An 18,658-nucleotide genomic window follows, 5' to 3' on the forward strand; every position below is an offset into this window, starting at 1 on the left:
CATTCTTTGAAACACTCAACCCACCAAAATAACCCAATGCCTTATGTTTTTACTGTGTTGCCATCAGTTTTCAAAGATGATATTTAACTATGTTAAGGGTCAAACTAAGCAGACAAAAAACGCCTGGCAGTTTTGTTGAAAATAATTGGAATGGAAAAAGATAGAGATGGAAATGAACCAAGTATTCAAAACTGATAAGGCTAAATGGGAAACACAATAAAAATCATAGAGAACAAAAAAAGTAAATGCGCTCTTTTAATATGTGAGGCATAAAAAGGTTGCTTGTGAATTATTTAAAGATAAAGTTGAGAAGGTTAAAACATGACAAACCTGATATACAGGGAACATAATCACCGACTTTTTATTCAATTGAGAAAAATAAAGAATTCTGTGATTAACTTTTCTTTTTGTCATAAGACTATACACCCACACCCACATACACACACATATACATACATATTATATGTATGTGTGTGTAGGTATATAGTATATGTGTGTACACACATTCATCTTTGCCCAAATTTTATTAACCGTTGATTTTACTTGAAAGAGCAGAATTCTTTATATATCCTGGCAATTTAATAAACTATTGAATTTTTTAAATCGACAATGATATCAAAATATTTGGTAATGTAATTCCTTTTAAAATGGAAACCTCCTCCTCAGCTGGAACTGGAACCCAGCCACACCTCAGATTGGACTTGAACCCACAATCCCTGACTTAGGAAGGGACTGGAACCCACTGTCTTTTAATTAAAACTGCTCACCTGGTGTCAGGACTTACTGAAGCTCAAGTTCTTTTGTCTCAGCACAAACAGAATTCAGTGTGAGATAAAGTGATAAGCAAAGAGTGAATTTATTAGCATAGGAAGCTTGTAAGAGATACAAGCAGGCAGACAAGGGAGCAAAGCCCTGAGAACAAAGAGAGCTACATTTTTATAATTAAAGAAAAAGTGGGGAGGGGAGAGGACCACCTTCTTCCTCCCTCTTAGGTAGACGTCAGGGCTTACATCATTAGTTCCTCCTTTAACTCTATATAGTCGAATAGGGACTGTTATGGCACTATTTAAATCATATGTGTATTAGTAAAAGGTGGTAGCATATACTAAAATATGGTAATTCATCTGAAGTTTCAGCATAATGGACCCTTTCACCTAGTTTCTTTCCCCTTTTACCTATTATCCTGTTTTGGCTACATGCAAGAATGCAATTTTTCTTAGGGTCTGTTATCTTATAGACCCGCCAAGGCCAAATGCAGTTCTTGTATCTATTTTTCTGCAGTAGTAGGCTAAGTAAGTGTGTTTAGTTTCAGAGTATTCTGATTGTTGCTTAGCTGCCAGATGTTCTGGGCATTTTCTGGTTGGTGTCTAGCTTATGGTCATCTCCTGAAGTCCCTCTCTATCTATCTCCCCCTCGTGGAGTTTCTAGCTGTGTAACTATCTTATTCTATCTCTATCAAAATCATCTTTCTATTAAGAAATTACTATATAAATATAAAAAATGTCCCATTAAAAATATTTTAATGCATTTATTTCCATCAGGATATCAATTGCAATTAGATAACAGTATTATTGACTGAATAGTATAGATTGAGCAAAAAGTGTTCAGTCATTTCTTTTGCCATCACAGGTAACTTTAAACATAATGTTATATTTTGAAGCCAGACCAAAGTGGGTGAGGCAATATTTACTTGATTTCTCACAATTGAAACAATATGAATTCTTGAGCCCAGCACTAGTTTGAATGATACTGGGGGCCACCTTTCAAAGTTTTGATTATAGTTTGAAGGAGCCATCTCCATGCTGGAGTTAGGTTCTAGGCAAAGGAACTGCATATTATTCATTATGTATTTATTCTCAGACCTTTAGCTGTACAATAAATAGAACTTTTATTCATTGAAACATAAATTCAGTTTTGCCATTTTGGCCACTATTGCTTAATCGTGGTCCAAATAATCAATCATATACCAATCATTAATAATATTTAATACCTGTTATGGACTGAATTATGTCCCTCCAAAATGTGTATGCAGGAGCCCTAACCCTCAATGTGATTGTATTTGTAAATAGGACCTTTAAAAATTTCAATACAGTTAAATGAAGTCATAGGATGTCCTTAGAAGAAGAGGGAGAAACACTAGGGATGCTCACACATAGAGAAAAGGCTGTGTGAGTACTCAGTGAGAACATGGCATCTTCAAGCTAAGGAGAGAGGCCTTAGGAGAAACCAAATCTGCTGACATCTTGATCTTAAACTTTCAGCCTCCAGAACTGTGAGAAAATTAATTTCTGTTGTTTAAACCTCCTAGTCTGTGGTATTTTGTATGGCAGCCCTAGCAAACTAATGCAATAATACCTACAGGTACATTTATCTTGATTAATTGATTTAATCTTCAGTGCATTCATATTAATGGATGTACTAAAATTAATCACAGATAAAATTATCTATTATATAGATAAGTAAAACAAGACAGAAATGTTAAGTAAATCCCCCCAGTGCATGCTGGTAGTAAACGACTTACGTAGTACTTGAATGCAAATGCTTGCACTCCAGGACGGTTGAGATTACCATTTCACTATGACTTTTCTCTGGAGCTAGCAATCTAGCTATCTATGTATATTTCAATTAATCTAATATCCATTCATTCATCTATCCATTCATCAACCTACCTATTCACCTACATTTTTAATCTGAATATTCAAAACATTCTATATTTCATTTTGGAATTTTTGGGTATTTAAACTGCATGCCATGTGTAAATAGGTAAAATTCAATAATGCAATTTTTAAGAAAGAACTATGACATAAATAAATTCTTTTTTAATTTGAATTTTATTTTATTTATTTTTATACAGCAGGTTCTTATTAGTTATCTATTTTATACATATTAGTGTATATATGTCAATCCCAATCTCCCAATTCATCCCACCACCACCACCCCCCTCACTTTCCCCCCTTGGTGTCCATACGTTTGTTCTCTACATCTGTGTCTCTATTTCTGCCTTGCAAACCAGTTCATCTGTACCATTTTTCTAGATTCCACATGTATGCGTTAATATATGATATTTGTTTTTCTCTTTCTGACTTACTTCACTCTGTATGACAGTCTCTAGGTCCATCCGTGTCTCTACAAATGACCCAATTTCATTCCTTCTTATGGCTAATATTCCATTGTATATATGTACCACATCTTCTTTATCCATTCGTCTGTCGATGGGCATTTAGGTTGCTTCCATGACCTGGCTATTGTGAATAGTGCTGCAATGAACATTGGGGTGCATGTGTGACATAAATAAATTCTTATTTAAAAAATCAGTTGAAATCTTTTATCCTTATGTGGTGCTTTTGGATTATGCATAATTATGGCACAATCAGAAATTCATATTTTTGAAGCATATTAATTGAAAAACCCTGCAAATAGTCATGCAACTAGAAATAGGAATTGTGTTCTCAGTGGTTCAAGGGATGTGAAACCCTGAAAGATAGTTACCCTGATGAATGTTTACATAATCATTCACAGTTACCATCCCTGTGGATTTAACTCCTGATGGATTCTGAAAATTATTTTCAAGTTCTTTTGGATGACCAATGCTCCAAATAGTCTGTCATTGCCTACACTTGTGTCATTCTGTATTGAAACTTGATGAAAACCAATTATCTAGACAAGTTGTTACCTGTTCAATAACTTTTCATTGATTCCTTATAACAGATGTCATCTTTTGATCATATTTAAATGTGTCTCTTCAAAATAACCATTTTAAGATTCAATCTATGTATATTTCCAATATTCAATTAGAATATTAGGATATCATTAATAGATTGCAAAATAGTTAGTGCAAAGGGAAATTTGTATAAGATCATCTAACCCTTGTCATGGTTCTAAGCATTTTAAAGCATGATTGAATTTAAATAAAACATTAGTAAATTTTGATTTAGATATGTAAATTGACTTAGCTCTAAAACAGTCTATATAATAAAATGCATAGATTCTACATTTTACAAATATTCACACAATATGTAAATTATAACTGGCCTATTTAAGCTTAAGTGAACCACAGAAAATATATTGAAATAGAAATACTTCCATTATTTTCTGTTATAAGAACCAAAAGATCATATTTTGACATATTCTTTAGAAAAATAAGGTGAAAGGAGTTTTCTCCCTTGGATAATAAAATAATGTTTATACATCGAACTCAGTAAACGTAAGAAGTTAGGCCTGATAAGTTCGGGGTGAACAAAAGAGGGATATCCAAAAAAGTAATCGTGACAATAGGCAGATATCTATAATTTTTTTTTTTTTTTTTTTTTTTTTTGTGGTACGCGGGCCTCCCACTGTTGTGGCCTCTCCCGTTGCGGAGCACAGGCTCCGGATGCGCAGGCTCAGTGGCCATGGCTCACAGGCCTAGCCGCTCCGCGGCATGTGGGATCTTCCCGGACCGGGGCACGAACCTGTGTCCCCTGCATTGGCAGGCAGACTCTCAACCACTGCACCACCAGGGAAGCCCTTTATCTATAATTTTAACTGAAGCTCTAAATACTATAAGAGAGTCGCTGAAGTTCTTTAAGATGTAACAGAAATGAAGGCCATGAAATTAAGTTGGAGTAAATATTTTTTCAAATGTGGTCACATATAGAGTCCATCCAATTAACAGACGCAGTAATTTAGGTAGATACTCAAGCTCCAAGAGTCAAAGTGAAGACCTATAATCTGGTAATTGAGTCCTGCAAAATCGTTCTGTACCCTAGATCATCAGAAAGATAGTAGATGACTTCGGTTTTCCAAAATTAGAAACAAGCTGAATATCTGGTAAGCTTGGTGTCAGAAGAAATAAAAGGCTCAAGTAGGTGACAGCAATGAGGGAACAGAAATTCAAGATCTTCTGTCATTAAGATAACACAACCACCATTAGAAATACCAGTGTGAGCCTACTGTGAGTCCAGGACATGTTGACCCTCTGGGCACATGTATACTTTCTGTAACCCCATTTTCTCTAGCCTTTGCCAATTCTATCATTCTATCATGCTTATATTAAAAATATTAAGAAAAATGTCACTAGCTCACGCCCTTGTATGCATAATTCAAGACTTGAGCCCACTGGAAAAACCCTCTTTTTCTCAGCCCACATTTTCAGGTTACATGTATTTTCTAACATGTTCACTTTCTTCTTTGCAAACACCTCTTCACGTTTCTTGCTCTCTGCTCCTGGAAAAATTTCATAAAAGCAATACTTCCCAATTGCATCTGCTGCTGCCCTTTCCTGGTGTACCCATTTCTGCAAATCTTGTAAGTCCAAGTGGTGCTGAAATTCTCCTTTATCCCCCTTGTGTCATAGTTTTTCACTCTTACAAGCTACAACCTATTTCTTTCTTCTGTTAATTCAAGAGTAACACTTTTGCTCTTTCTTCAAGTCTTACTCTCTACCATGTAAGAGGTTATATGAGTACCTTTTAACTTTTTATTTTTTAATTCTAACATCATTTCAGATATACAGAAAGTTGCAAGAATAAATACAAAAATTCTCATATAGTCTTCACCCAGATTCTTCCCTCATCTCTCTCTCTCTCTCTCTTTCTCATGAGAATAAGTTACTGATATTATGTCCCTTTCTCTGTAAATATTTCATTGAATATAGCACACTTAACAACACTAGGAAATTAACACTGATACAGCATTATTCTCTAATTTGAAGACATTATTCAGGTTTTGACAATTTTCCCAATAATGCAATTTATATGACAGAAAATGCCGAAAATCCTGGATCATGCCTTGCATTCAGTTGTCACGTCTCTTGAGTCTCTTTTACTTTGGGAGATTAACTTTTTGTTTTTAATTTTATTTTTTAGAGAACAGTAATTTTGCATAAAATGCATCTCTCTTTGGAATTTCTGATATGTCCAGGTTATAGATGTTTTTATTTGTCAGGAACACCACAGAAGCAATATCGTGCTATTCTCAATGTCTTATGTCAGTTAGCATATGTTATTGAAATGTTTCATGATACATTATGTTAACTTGATCACTTTATGAAGTTGTTCCTGTCAATTTTTTTCACTATCTTGTAAGGAGTTATATTGAGATCGTATAAATATTTTGTGACACCTCAAAATATCACTCACTTCTTTTAGTATCCATTGATGGGTCTTGCCTCAATTAATGTTGATAGTTGTTAAATGGTGATTTTTTGGATCTCTTCATTCCTTTCTTATTTATTACTTGAGCCTCTACTATAAGAAAGGGCTTTCCATATAAATATAGATATATAATCTATTAAATATGGCATAATAGTAAGTTAATTCATTTAAGAAGCTATAATGCTTTACTATCATTATTTAATTCGATGCTGAATTGCATCATATTTAGCCATGGGAGTTCCTCAAGTTGGCTTCTGTGTCCTTTTTGTCTGTCTCAATTTTGAGTACTTACTTTCAGAAACAAGATCATCCAAGTTCATCTTGTACTGTTCCTGCTCCAGCCTGGAATCAGACATTTCTCCAAATAATTCTAGTTCCTATTAGTGGAGAGAGAGTATTTAGAAACCAGGATCTGGCTCTGGGTTTGTGATTGTTACTTGATTGCCTTGTCTTCTAGCACCTCTCAGACAACAGAACGAGAAGTAAGATCTCATGAACTTCAGCAAATCCAATTATAAATTGGATTTTCTTTGTCACTCTTCGATATCAACCACTTTTCCTTGGGCACCTTTTACTTCTTTATTTCTATTCTCCTCTTAATATTCCTGCTTTTCTTTAAGACCCTTTAAAAGTTTCCATTCCAATTTTTTCTTCCTTGACATATTATCTTCATTCCTGATACAGGTAAGATAAAGCAGAGCCTAAATACCCAGGTATATTTGCAAAAGCTTAGAACATGAAGAAATTATATGATTTCTTCATGAATGATAGGGGATGGATTTAAACCCAGGCATGATGACCCACAGTTAAGCATTTTCTCAGTCTGCTTTAAGAAAAACATTTCAAAACCCAGTCACTCCTATGGGTTTAATAACAAAAAGATGTTGGAGTCCTAAATCCCAGTGCTTGTGAATGTGGCCTTATTTATAAATAGGGTCCTTGAAGATGATCAAGTTAAGACGAGTTCAACAGGGGGAGTTCTAATCCTATATGATTGCATCCTGAAAATAAGGAGGGGATTTGGACATGGAGACAGACATACACACACACAGACACACACAGACACACACACACACACACACCTCCATATGAAAATGAAGGCAGAGGCCAGGTTGATGCACATACAAGCCAGGAAACACCAAAGAGTGCATGCAAATCACCAGAAACAGATTCTCCCTCACAGGCCTCAGTAGGAACTAAACCTGCAGACACCTTGATCTTGGACTTCTACTCTCCAGAACTGTGAAACAATATCTTTCTGTTGTTTAAGCCACACAGTTTTTGATGCTTTGTTACGGCAGCCCAGCAAATTAATAGAATCACAAAAGTAAGGTGTTATTAAATTTCTACATTATGCTATATTTCTATATAGATCATAAATAGTGTTAAATTTTTCTCTTCCTATTTAACTCATTTGTGAAAGTTAAAAAAAAAAGTTGTGTAATTCATTATGTACTTAATGGTCCAGACATTTAAAATACCAAACATTAATACCATGTATTAGAATAAAAGCAAAGTACATCATAAACTAAATAAGAGATTAGAACAGTAGGTCATTATGAGAAATCAGAACATGTTGGACTTAGGTAAAAATAACAACCTCTGGGTTGAACAATTTATACTAAGTAAAGAAGAAGGATTTTAATGACATAATGTAAAAGCTTGTCTAATGGGAAAAACTTGGCAAGCAAAGGGTTTAGAGAGAAGTGCACACCTCAGTTATTTTGAAGGTAAGTGTTTCTAAAGTTATTCTAAAATTTAATTTGGTTTAATTAAGTGAAAGGACTCTTTTGGCTCTGTGTGCATACAGGTGGGAATCAGTGAAAGCTGTTTATTCTTTGGTTCTACACATAAAATTTTCATGGTGAGGTTACTTCTATATTTTAAAGAGGAACACTAAAAGTAGAAACTGCCATACTGTATAAAGGGGGAATAAAAATGTTCTTTAATTCCTAAGGGAATTGCTTTCCTATTCTTTTATTTTTTTTCCAGTTTCAATAAAATATAACACTTTTGGCTTCCAGGATTTAAATCAAAGTTTTTTATGTAGAAAATAAGAAATATTTTCTTAAATTCACTTATAAAAACTGACCTTTGTAAATTTATTTCAATCTTAGAAATCCTAGAGTGCCAATGAATTTGCTGAAAATCTACCAAGGAATGGATTCTGAAAAGATGCGATATATTTATTAACTAAAATGCCTCTCAGTATTATTCTTAGTCATTTCACCTTGGTGAAAATAAGTCTTAGAAAGATTTAATATTTTCATGACAAAATTAACCTAAAGTTATTAAGCCATTTTAGACCCCATGATTCCATGTCTTTCATTCCCTTACTCAAGACTAAACTCTTTTTTTTCTTAGTTACTTGCCAAATATATATTATTCCACTGTTATACAGCTCAAATTTCACTTCTTTTTTTAAGCTTTTCTGGTTACTTTTTCTCCCACCTCCCCAAACAGAGTTCAGTACTCAATCTGAGTGCTTATTTTATCCCTGCCAATACCTTATGTTTGTGTCATAACTATCTGCAAATATGTCTTTCTCCATTGATAAACACGTGTTATTTTAGGGTAAGAAATTTTATTCTGGTTATCTTTTTATTCTTATGATGTATCATAGTGCTGCATGATAGTCTACACAACGATGTTTACTAAGTGAATTAATAAAGTCATGTTTTCGTTACATATTAGCCAAAGGTCACAGGTCATTGTACATACCTCACCCATGAGTTTTGTTATTCCCTGTAGCTAGATGATTTGTACATCTTGGGTTTCCCAGGACAGTCCTGTGCTTTCTGTTTTTAATTAAGACATAGTTGATGTATAATATTACATAAGTTACAGGTGTACAACATAGTGATTCACAATTTTTAAAGGTTATACTCCATTTGTATTATTATAAAATATTGGCTATGTTCCCTGTGTTGTACAATACATCCTTGAGGCTTATTTTATACATAATAGTTTGTACCTCCTTAATCCCCTACCCCTGTCTTTTCCCTCACCCTCTTCCCTCTCCCCACTGGTAATCACTAGTTTGTTCTCTATATCTGTATGTTTCCTTTTTGTTATATTCACTAGTTCTACTTTTTTAGAATCTGCATACAAGTGATATCATACAGTATTTGGCTTTCTCTGTCTGACTTATTTCACTTAGCCTAATATCCTCCAAGTCCATTCATGTTGTTGCAAATGGCAAAATTTCATTCTTTTTTTATGGCTAAGTAGTATTCATTGTATACATATATACCACATCTTATTTATCCATTTATCTGTTGACACTTAGGTTGCTTCCATACCTTGGTGATTGTAAACAATGCTGCTATGAACACTGGGATGAATGTACGTTTTCAGATTACTGTTTTTGTATTTTTCAAATATATACCCAGAAGTGGAATTGCTGGGTCATGTGGTAGTTCTATTCTGAGTTTTTTGAGAAACTGCCATACTGTTTTTCACAGTGGCTATGCCAATTTACATTCCCGCCAACAATGTACAAGTGTTTTCTCCACATCCTTTCCAACATTTGTTATTTGTGGTCTTTTTGATGATTGCCATTCTGACAGGTGTGAGGTGATATCTCATTGTGGTTTTAATTTTCATTTCTCTGATTAGTAACAATGTAGAGCATCTTTTCATGTGCCTGTTGGCCATCTGTATGTTTTCTTTGAAAAAATGTCAATTCAGGACTTCTGCCCATTTTTTAATCGAGTTGACTGGGTTTTCTTGATGTTGACTTGTATGAGTTGTTCATATATTTTGGATATCAACCCTTCATTGGTCATATCATTAGCAAACATTTTCTCCCATTCAGTAGGTTGTCTTTTTTGTTTTGTTGATAATTTCCTTTGCAGGACAGTGCTGGTTTATACCTATTATCCTGGCATCCTGTCTGGCTTAGGCTTTTTCCAGATTTATCATTTTTAAAGTGATTATTAATAATTACTTTAAAGTAAATTGGATAGATTGGGTGGGCCTTCAGTTTGTCTTTCTGCTTTAAGCCATAGTTTTATCCAGTTTGAGCCACTCATAGCGTGTGAGACATATTGCAGTGAATCGTGTCCTCATGTTAACCGGTTATTATATCTGAAAGATGAGCAGCAATTACTCATTTCTCTCTTTCCATCTTCTTCTAAAGAAAACAACTGACACTTCCCTTTCAAGAACAACATGCTGATAAAATCTTGTGTACTCTAACAGAGGCAAGTTGGGAGAGCTAACTTTCTCTGCTATGTGGGGAGTAGGAAGTGTTGGGTGCTGTTGCTTCTGCTGGCCACGTAGTTTACAAATATGGTGCAGTTGGCTGTGCTGTGGCTTTCATATCCAGTGCTTGATCCTTTGAAAAGTCCGTGGATAGAAGTGACTTCTGATCAAGCTTGATGCAGTGGCTTAAACAATATTCTAGGTCTTGGTTTTTCTCTGATCTTATCTTGACTTTGTTTTCAGTGAGTAGGAACAACTACCCTCAGACTCTCTTTCTGGTAGCAAGATGGCAGTAGCTCCTAAATTTCTAGTTCAGGAGAAAAAAGAACTACCACTTATAAATTCTCCAAATTTTCTGACATTCATTCAATAGACAGATTCTGAATTTTCACCATTCAATATTTGCTTGATTTGTCTCATGCATGCTCCTCTTCTGAAAGAACCCAAGGACAAATTCCCATGGAGACTCTAAAACTGACCTCAAATAATATCTAGAAGGAGAATGGATATAAGATAGCAAATAAAACTATCTGTGACTCTGAGACCCTGGAATGTACTAGGTGTTCTATAATTATTAGTTTTCCTCTTTTTGCCATAAGTAAGGCCAACTGTGTAGGTATGCTCCCCAAAATCTGCTTACAAAATCAGTTTTAATCTTTCTGAGGTCAAATTTTCAAAAGGGTTTAATTGAAGATCTAAATCCAGGCTTATCCTATTCACCAGATCTAGCATCTAGCTGCCCTTCTGGGTTTCCACAGGCATTATAACAATGCACTACTGTTCACATTTGGAAAAACAGTGTGGCTTTCTTACAAGCTCTTTGATCTTTATTAAAAAAAAAAACTTTGGCATATTTCATCATCTATTAAATAAATATTACATTTTTATATGAGAATTTGTTAAAAGATTAGGGATAACTAGTTGGAAAAGAGGAGAAAAGAAAAAGAAAAATACTATATTATAAAGTAATGTCTTATTTTACCCAAGAATGGCAGTTAAATACCTGAATAAAAAAAATGGAAGAAGCTTATTACCTGTAGTGTTTTTGCTTTTCTGGAGACAGATTCAATTGAGAATGATAACCTCAGAAGGATGGTCTGCTGACCCCTAAGTCGAGGCCTGACTTCATTTAAAGTTAGAGAAAACAAGAGTTTGCTGGGAAATGATGGGAGAATGCTACTAGTTTTCTTTCCATAGTTTCCTTTTTATATACTTTTCTTTAATCTTTGGAGAGACATTTTACAGTTCTGCTGCCCGTAAAAGTGATGTTTGAATGTATTCTACAAAAGTTGCAAAGCTGGTAACTCATAAAATATTCCTGAGGTTGGCAAGTTTCACAAGATGAAAGGTTCACACAGCTCTAACAAGTAACTAAAAAGGAGACTGGTGTAGTGGGCACCAGCACAGCCGTTTAAAGTCCCATGTTGGATACTGGACTGCAGTTTGAATTCTTGTCATGGGCCCAAGAAGATAAATATTATCCCCAACATGCTTATCCTTCATTGGTGTGTTTAAGCTTAATTGACCTTACTACAAAATAATTGAAAATATGAATAAAACAACCCTGTTTTTTGTCCTTTTTTTTTCCTCAAAAGAAGATGAAAATTCTACAATGAAGAGGATTTTCACATTTATATTTAGCTCGTTTTGCTTAAGCTTGAAAAACACGTCTCTAGTTTCTGCTAGCACTTGTAACCAAGGAGAATGATTACCACATGCAGGTGTCACTGATTGGCTGGAATTGAAAGCTACAGATTGTCCTGGAGGCCTGAACTGATCTCTCTATCCCCTAATCTCCGTTTACTTCTGCCAAATGCCATTACAGAGCAGTCAGATCTGTTTTGACTGACAGCATAGCTAACAAGTAGGATCGATGTCAACATATAATTGGTGTTTATGGGGGAAATATATATATATATATATAATAGATGAACATTGTCTGAAAATTATATTTCTACAAGTATATATTTTAAAAGATTAGTAATAAACATATTTTAACCAACTAGATGGACCTGCTGTTGAGAATTCTGCTTTCTATTCTAAATTTCCCAAAATACTTTGCAGTGGTACCTTAAGTAAGGAAAGGGGACATATATACACACATATATATAAACAAACAACAACAACAGAAACCCACCTAATGAATAGACACTAAGATTTATGACATAAGGCTATAAAATACTTAAAAATAATTATAAGCCCTTGCAGATAATATATAAAAGCCTTATTCATTAAGTGGACTGTATCCACTTTATTTATAGAACATACAGAAACTCTCTTAATATGTCTTCATATAATCTTTGAGATTAATTGAAGGTTTCAATTCCCTTTTGAAAATATACCAACTGAATAACTGTGGCTAATAAGTGCCTCTCTTTTGCTCCACACCTTCTGCCCTTCTTACTTTACCTAATGAAACCATTGCTAGTTGTTGTGTGAGGCCTTAGGATGTCTTTTATGCAAAATGTGGAAAATAAATCAGTAAACTAACTTTCAAAGAAAGGCTTTGTCCCTACATCATAAGGTGCATGCGTATGTTTTAACTTGAAATAAAATTTTTAAGGTATGCATACATTTTTTGTTTGTATATGGTTCCTACTTTAACCTACTTTTCAATTAACTTACCAAATAATTGTTCCAATCGAGTAAGATAAGATGGCTCTTAAACTATATACTATAGAAGTATTATGAATGCAGCATAAGACATAGAACTTTTAAAATATAATATAGTGATGGCACTGAAAATTATAATTTTATATTTTAAACATGTGTCTTCAATTCCTCTCATTCAGGATTCCTTTAACTTAGAAACTAAATATAAAGAAAATCTCAAGTGCAAATACTAGGAGGGCAGGGGAGATTAACCTTATATTTGCCAAATTTTTAGAGGCAGATTAAAACTTCTACCTATAACTCCCATTGCATCAAATGATACTGTCCTCTCCAGAATTTGGTTAACAAAAATTCTACTATTAAAAATGAATTCCATTGTTTTTGCAAATCCTTCTGTTATGAATGAAGAATAAACCCATCAGAGCTTCAAGTTGGTGAACAAATGAAAGTGCTGGGGCAGGTGGGTGCCCAGGGGGTGTGGAAGGTCCACACCCCACCTCCCCATATCTTGCGCTATGCATCTCTTCTATTTGTCTGTTCTTTAGTTGTATCCTTTATAATAAACTGGCAAATAGCTCTTCAGATGCTGCATACTTGGCAAGGCACGTCAGTTTGATGTGGGAGTTCCGAAAGAGACCTCAGCTCTCACTGTTAATAGACTCTGTGGCTCTGGTTTCCAGTCCATTGTGAATGGATGTCAGGAAATGTGTGTTAAAGATGCTGAAATTGTCTTGTGTGGAACAGCCAAAAATATGGCTCCTTACTGTGTCAGAAACGTGCGTTTTAGAGCCAAGTTTTGATCAGATCTCAAGCTGGAAGATTCTTTGCGAGCAGCATTAACAGAGCAGCGTCTCCAACTCCCCATGGGAATTACTGCAAAGAATCTTGCTGCAAAACATAAAATTAGCAGAGAAAAATGTAACAAATACACCCTGTAGTCAGAGCAGAGATGGAAAGCTGCTAAAGATGCTGGCTACTTTAATAATGAGATGGTACCAGTTGAGGTAAAGACAAGGACAGGAAAACAATGCAAGTCATGAGCCAGTTTGGTCCCAATGAGCCTGGAGCAGTTAAATAAACTTCCTCCAATTTTCAAGGACGAAGGGACCATCAGTGTAAGGAATGTACCAGAAGTATCTGATGCTTTCATAGCTTGTAAAGATGCTGCTAAAAAGCATAAAATTACACTGACAAGAATTGTGAGCTATTTTGTATCTAGATGTGATCTCTGTCATAGATATTGGTTTTGTCCCTACCTCCAATGGGGCACTAAAGAAAAGAAGACTGAGTCCTAAGGACGTGGATTTGGTAGAGGTAAATGGAGCTTTTCCTCCCCAGTACTTGGCAGTTGAGAAGAGCTTGGATCTCGACCCAGGTATAACCAATTTAAATGGAAGAGCCATTACTTGGGATCAGCCATTGGGAGGATCTGGATCAAGCATTATTGCACACATGGTTCATGAATTAAGATGTGGAGGTGGAAAATGTGCAGGGGCATAAGCATGCATTGGAGTTGGCCAAGTTATGACACTCATCATGCAGAGCCCAGCCTGAGAAGAGAAAGGAGCCCACCATGGCCCACAGTTACTTTACTTGGCCAGGCCACATTAGAACAGGGGACCTTTAGAGAAGCTGCTAAAACTGGCTGTGCCCTGCCACTGAAACAGTGATTGAGTGTGATCAAGGGTTGATGAGGTAAAGATGTATTTATCATGAGTTAAGAGCTCAGGCCAGAAATAAGTTTTCTCAAATTTGCACTAAATATGATGTATTTCTGAACTGAAGTTTAATTATAGAAGGCCTTAAAAAAATCGTATTCTGGCCAATGACCACCACACATGCTTTAGATCATATGATTGCAAGGAAATTGAATGTGTTGCCTTAATTTCCAAAAATAAATAGATGAATGAATCCATGAATAAATACCTTTATGAGGAATTCTTAAATTTTCTTATGATTTTCTTTTTACATTTTATACTTTACAATGGAATATTCTATTAACATTCTTTAATAGAAACAAGTGAGAAAGAGCAAGCCCCTGACATGCAGGCTGTGGCCTCGTAACTCTCAGCCAGGCCTTGGTGTTGCTTCAAGCTGTCCTGGCACTCACAGCTAGGTTTCCGCGTCTCCTGCTGAAAATAAACTTTTTCACAGAACCTCAAATTCAGATAAGACCATTCTTTGATCTTTATGGATAAAGACAAAAACAAGACCATTCCTTAATCATGGCTGAGCATAGACAAAGCACTACCCAACCCACAGCTTCACAAGTATAACCCTTCCCTGGTTAATATGAGCAATGGCTGTTTCTTCAATAATTACAGGATTAGCCTCACTCTGGTGTATCATTGTCATGGATAAGATGTTTTGAGATACCCTATCATAGAATTGCTTCCTGCTCCTGATAGGATACAATCCAGTGCAAGCTACTGCTTCCTTAAACACTCCTCCAAACAACTCAACCAAAGCCTAACTTGTATAATAGGCTTCTTTTTAATACCCACTGTGATGGTATTAATTTTACATGTCAATTTGACTAGGCTAAGGGACGCCCAGTTAGCTGGTAAAACATTCTTCTGGGTGTGTCTGTGAGGGTGTTTCTGGAAGAGATTAGCATTTGAATTGGTGAACTGAATAAAGCAGATGGCCCTCCCCAATGTAGGAGGCATTATCCAATCTTTTGAGGGCCCTGAACAGAACACAAAGGCAGAGGAAGAATGAATTTGCTCTCTTTCTGCTTGAGCTGGGACATCTCCTGTCCTCAGTGATCAAACCTCCTGGTTCTCAGATCTTTGGACTTGGACTGCATTACACCACTGGCTCTGCTGGTTCTCCAGCTTGCAGATGGTAGGTTGTAGGACGTCTTGGCCTCAAAACTTGCATGAGCCAGTTCCTATAATAAATATCTCCCTTTCTCTCTCCCTCTCTCTCATTCTCTTTCTCTGAAAGTAGTGTTCCTATGAAAACGTTTGTAAGTTGAAATGGCCTAAAGCAAAGAAGCAATTTTTTCCTAAAAGTGAAAAACCTCTTTAGATTTCTGTTGGTTAGTGAAAACAGGTACTAATACAGCTCTTTCATAAAAACAAAGTGGCATAAAGCAAACGTTCAAAAAGCGAGGAATACCTGTGTATATATATATAGTCCTTTGGTTCTCTTTTCTCTGGAGAACTCTAATACACCTTCTTACCAAGACACCTCACATTTCACCGTATGTATGCCCTAATGCTGCAAACAAGAATAAACACAGCGGTGTTCCTGGCGGTTTTTGGATGTAGGGTGCTAACACAAAGAACAGAAAATAGATTGCATGTGTTTAAAGACTTAATTAGAATGGGGGATATATTACCTAAATCCTAGAGGAATGCAATACAGGAAGATGGAAGAAATAGGCAGCAAAGATGAAATTTCTCTGCTCCCAGAATTTTACATAGCACAGCACTAGAGAGTATTGTGACTTATTGATTAAATTATCCAATTCAATAAAAGTATGGTGAATAGATGCAAGAAAGCTGTTTCTGCATTCTCTGTTTAAATTACAATTAAGTTTCCAGCTGGATATCTCCAAAACAGTGGAAACCTTGTAGTGATGGTATTTGCCTTGTTCTATTTTGGGATTCTTTAGCAACATCACCTTATAGCAACAGCTGTCCAGAGTGCTGGGATTGGTATGAATATTTCTTCTACTGCTGGCAAGTTGAAAGCTGTAAAATATTTTCAGTTCATTTCAGGTTCAGGTGTCCCTAGGAGCAATTGTCTTCATGTAGTAGAAGGGAAGGTACTAAGACTATAAAACAGAGATTCAGAAACTAAATACAAACTGCTGTTGGTTGAAAACTCCAACTGGGACTTTATTGCCAAACACCAGACATTAGAAGATCACTAGCTAAATTAGCCAGAGTAAACATCCTGAGGTACAAAACTAGTGCCAGCTCACTGAGCTAAGAATAAGACACATGGGTTGGCAGTAGGGCTGAGGAAAGACCTAAATAAATACGGATAAATGCAGTATCGGTTTCTGTATTGAAGGACACGATTTGAAAAAAAACAAAAAAATCAGAGAAATAAATTCAGCTATAAAGATGTAGAAGGGAATTTTTGGAAGGTTTATGCTCTTGATTAGAAAATAAATAGCTATATTAGGATTATATATTTTATGTGTAATTTAAGTGCTACTATAAGAACCTCATGATAATCATTAAGATAAATTAACCTTAAATTAACAATCATACATGGAAAATTTAGATCTTTCATGGGATTTTTAATTAAAATGAGAATATATTAATATATATTTTCTTTCATCCCTTTTCCCTCCTCTTTATTGTACCTTTTACCCTAAATCTCCAAACAATTTTTAACATTTTTACTATTATTATATAATACCCAAAATTGCAAAAACCATAATTTTACACTTGATGGCTTTTCCCTAAGTGAACTGACCTATATAGCCAGCACTCAGATCAAAAGATAGAACATGAAGAACGTAGGGACAGGACAGGAATAAAGATGCAGACATAGAGAATGGACTTGAGGACACGGGGAGAGGGAAGGGTAAGCTGGGATGAAGTGAGAGAGTGGCATGGACATATATATACTACCAAATGTAAAATAGATAGCTAGTGGGAAGCAGCTGCATAGCACAGGGAGATCAGCTCGGTGCTCTGTGACCACCTAGAGGGGTGGGATAGAGAGGGTGGGAGGGAGACACAAGAGGGAGGAGATATGGGGATATATGTATATGTATAGCTGATTCACTTTGTTATAAAGCAGAAACTAACACACAATTATAAAGCAATTATACTCCAATAAAGCTGTTAAAAAAAAGAAAAGATAGAACATTACTAGTACCACAGTTCCCCATCTGGTGATTTTAATATCTATAATCCAATTACATTTTTTTTACAGAAATGGCACCCTCTACTGAAGCCAAGATGAATAACTATAATAATAATAATAGTTATTATTATTATTTGTAGTAGTATGTAACTCTGTTCACTGATCATGTATAAATATAAGGCTTATAAGATAACTAAAATTTCAAACATCTGAATTTTAATTTTTTAAAAACTGTGTTGACTTTTTTTTATTCAAAACTATAGGCAATGATAATGAATTGAACCTCATTCCACATGCAATGAGAAGCCACTAAAGAAATTTTTGCAATGGGAGGGCATCAGTACAGTTTTTTAAAGAAAAAACAAGACTTTCTGGAATGTGAATGATGAAATGATGAATTAATAAGAATCAAGTAGGAATCAGAAAAGAAATTTAGAAAATAAGGAATTAATCTACTAGATAAACTATAAAATTTTGAATTATTATTTTAACAATAAATGAAAAGAAGAAAAATCATGTCCAAGGGGTTGATTTAATGAGGAGATTCTGGGAGACAAAAGAGTTAGTCTCCAGTTCTGGCTTGCTGGATGGTCCTTATCATTAATGACAAAAAATATACAAGTAATAGCTAATTGCATATATGTATATTTCATTGCAGAAGAAAATTTCTCCTTCATTCTTTCATGCTTTATTTATTTATTTATATTTATTTAAATATATAAAACTAACATGACGGGCACATTGCAAAATCCTTCACAACTGAAGTATCTTATCAGGAAAATGTGCTTGAGACCCAAATGTGGACTCTGAGTCATTAAATTATTCAAGGATCTGATCTGTTTCTCACAAAACATGCATTTTTTACTTAAAGT

At 35.1% G+C, this 18,658-nt stretch overlaps 1 pseudogene; it reads left to right on the forward strand.

Annotated features, from left to right (window-relative positions):
- The window catches only part of LOC137226799 (3-ketoacyl-CoA thiolase, mitochondrial pseudogene), a 171,993-nt pseudogene extending 157,486 nt beyond the window's left edge, over positions 1-14,507 (forward strand).
- The last annotated feature ends 4,151 nt before the right edge of the window (positions 14,508-18,658 follow it).

Source organism: Pseudorca crassidens, chromosome 6 (assembly GCF_039906515.1).
Source record: "Pseudorca crassidens isolate mPseCra1 chromosome 6, mPseCra1.hap1, whole genome shotgun sequence".
NCBI classification, from domain to species: Eukaryota; Metazoa; Chordata; class Mammalia; order Artiodactyla; family Delphinidae; genus Pseudorca; species Pseudorca crassidens.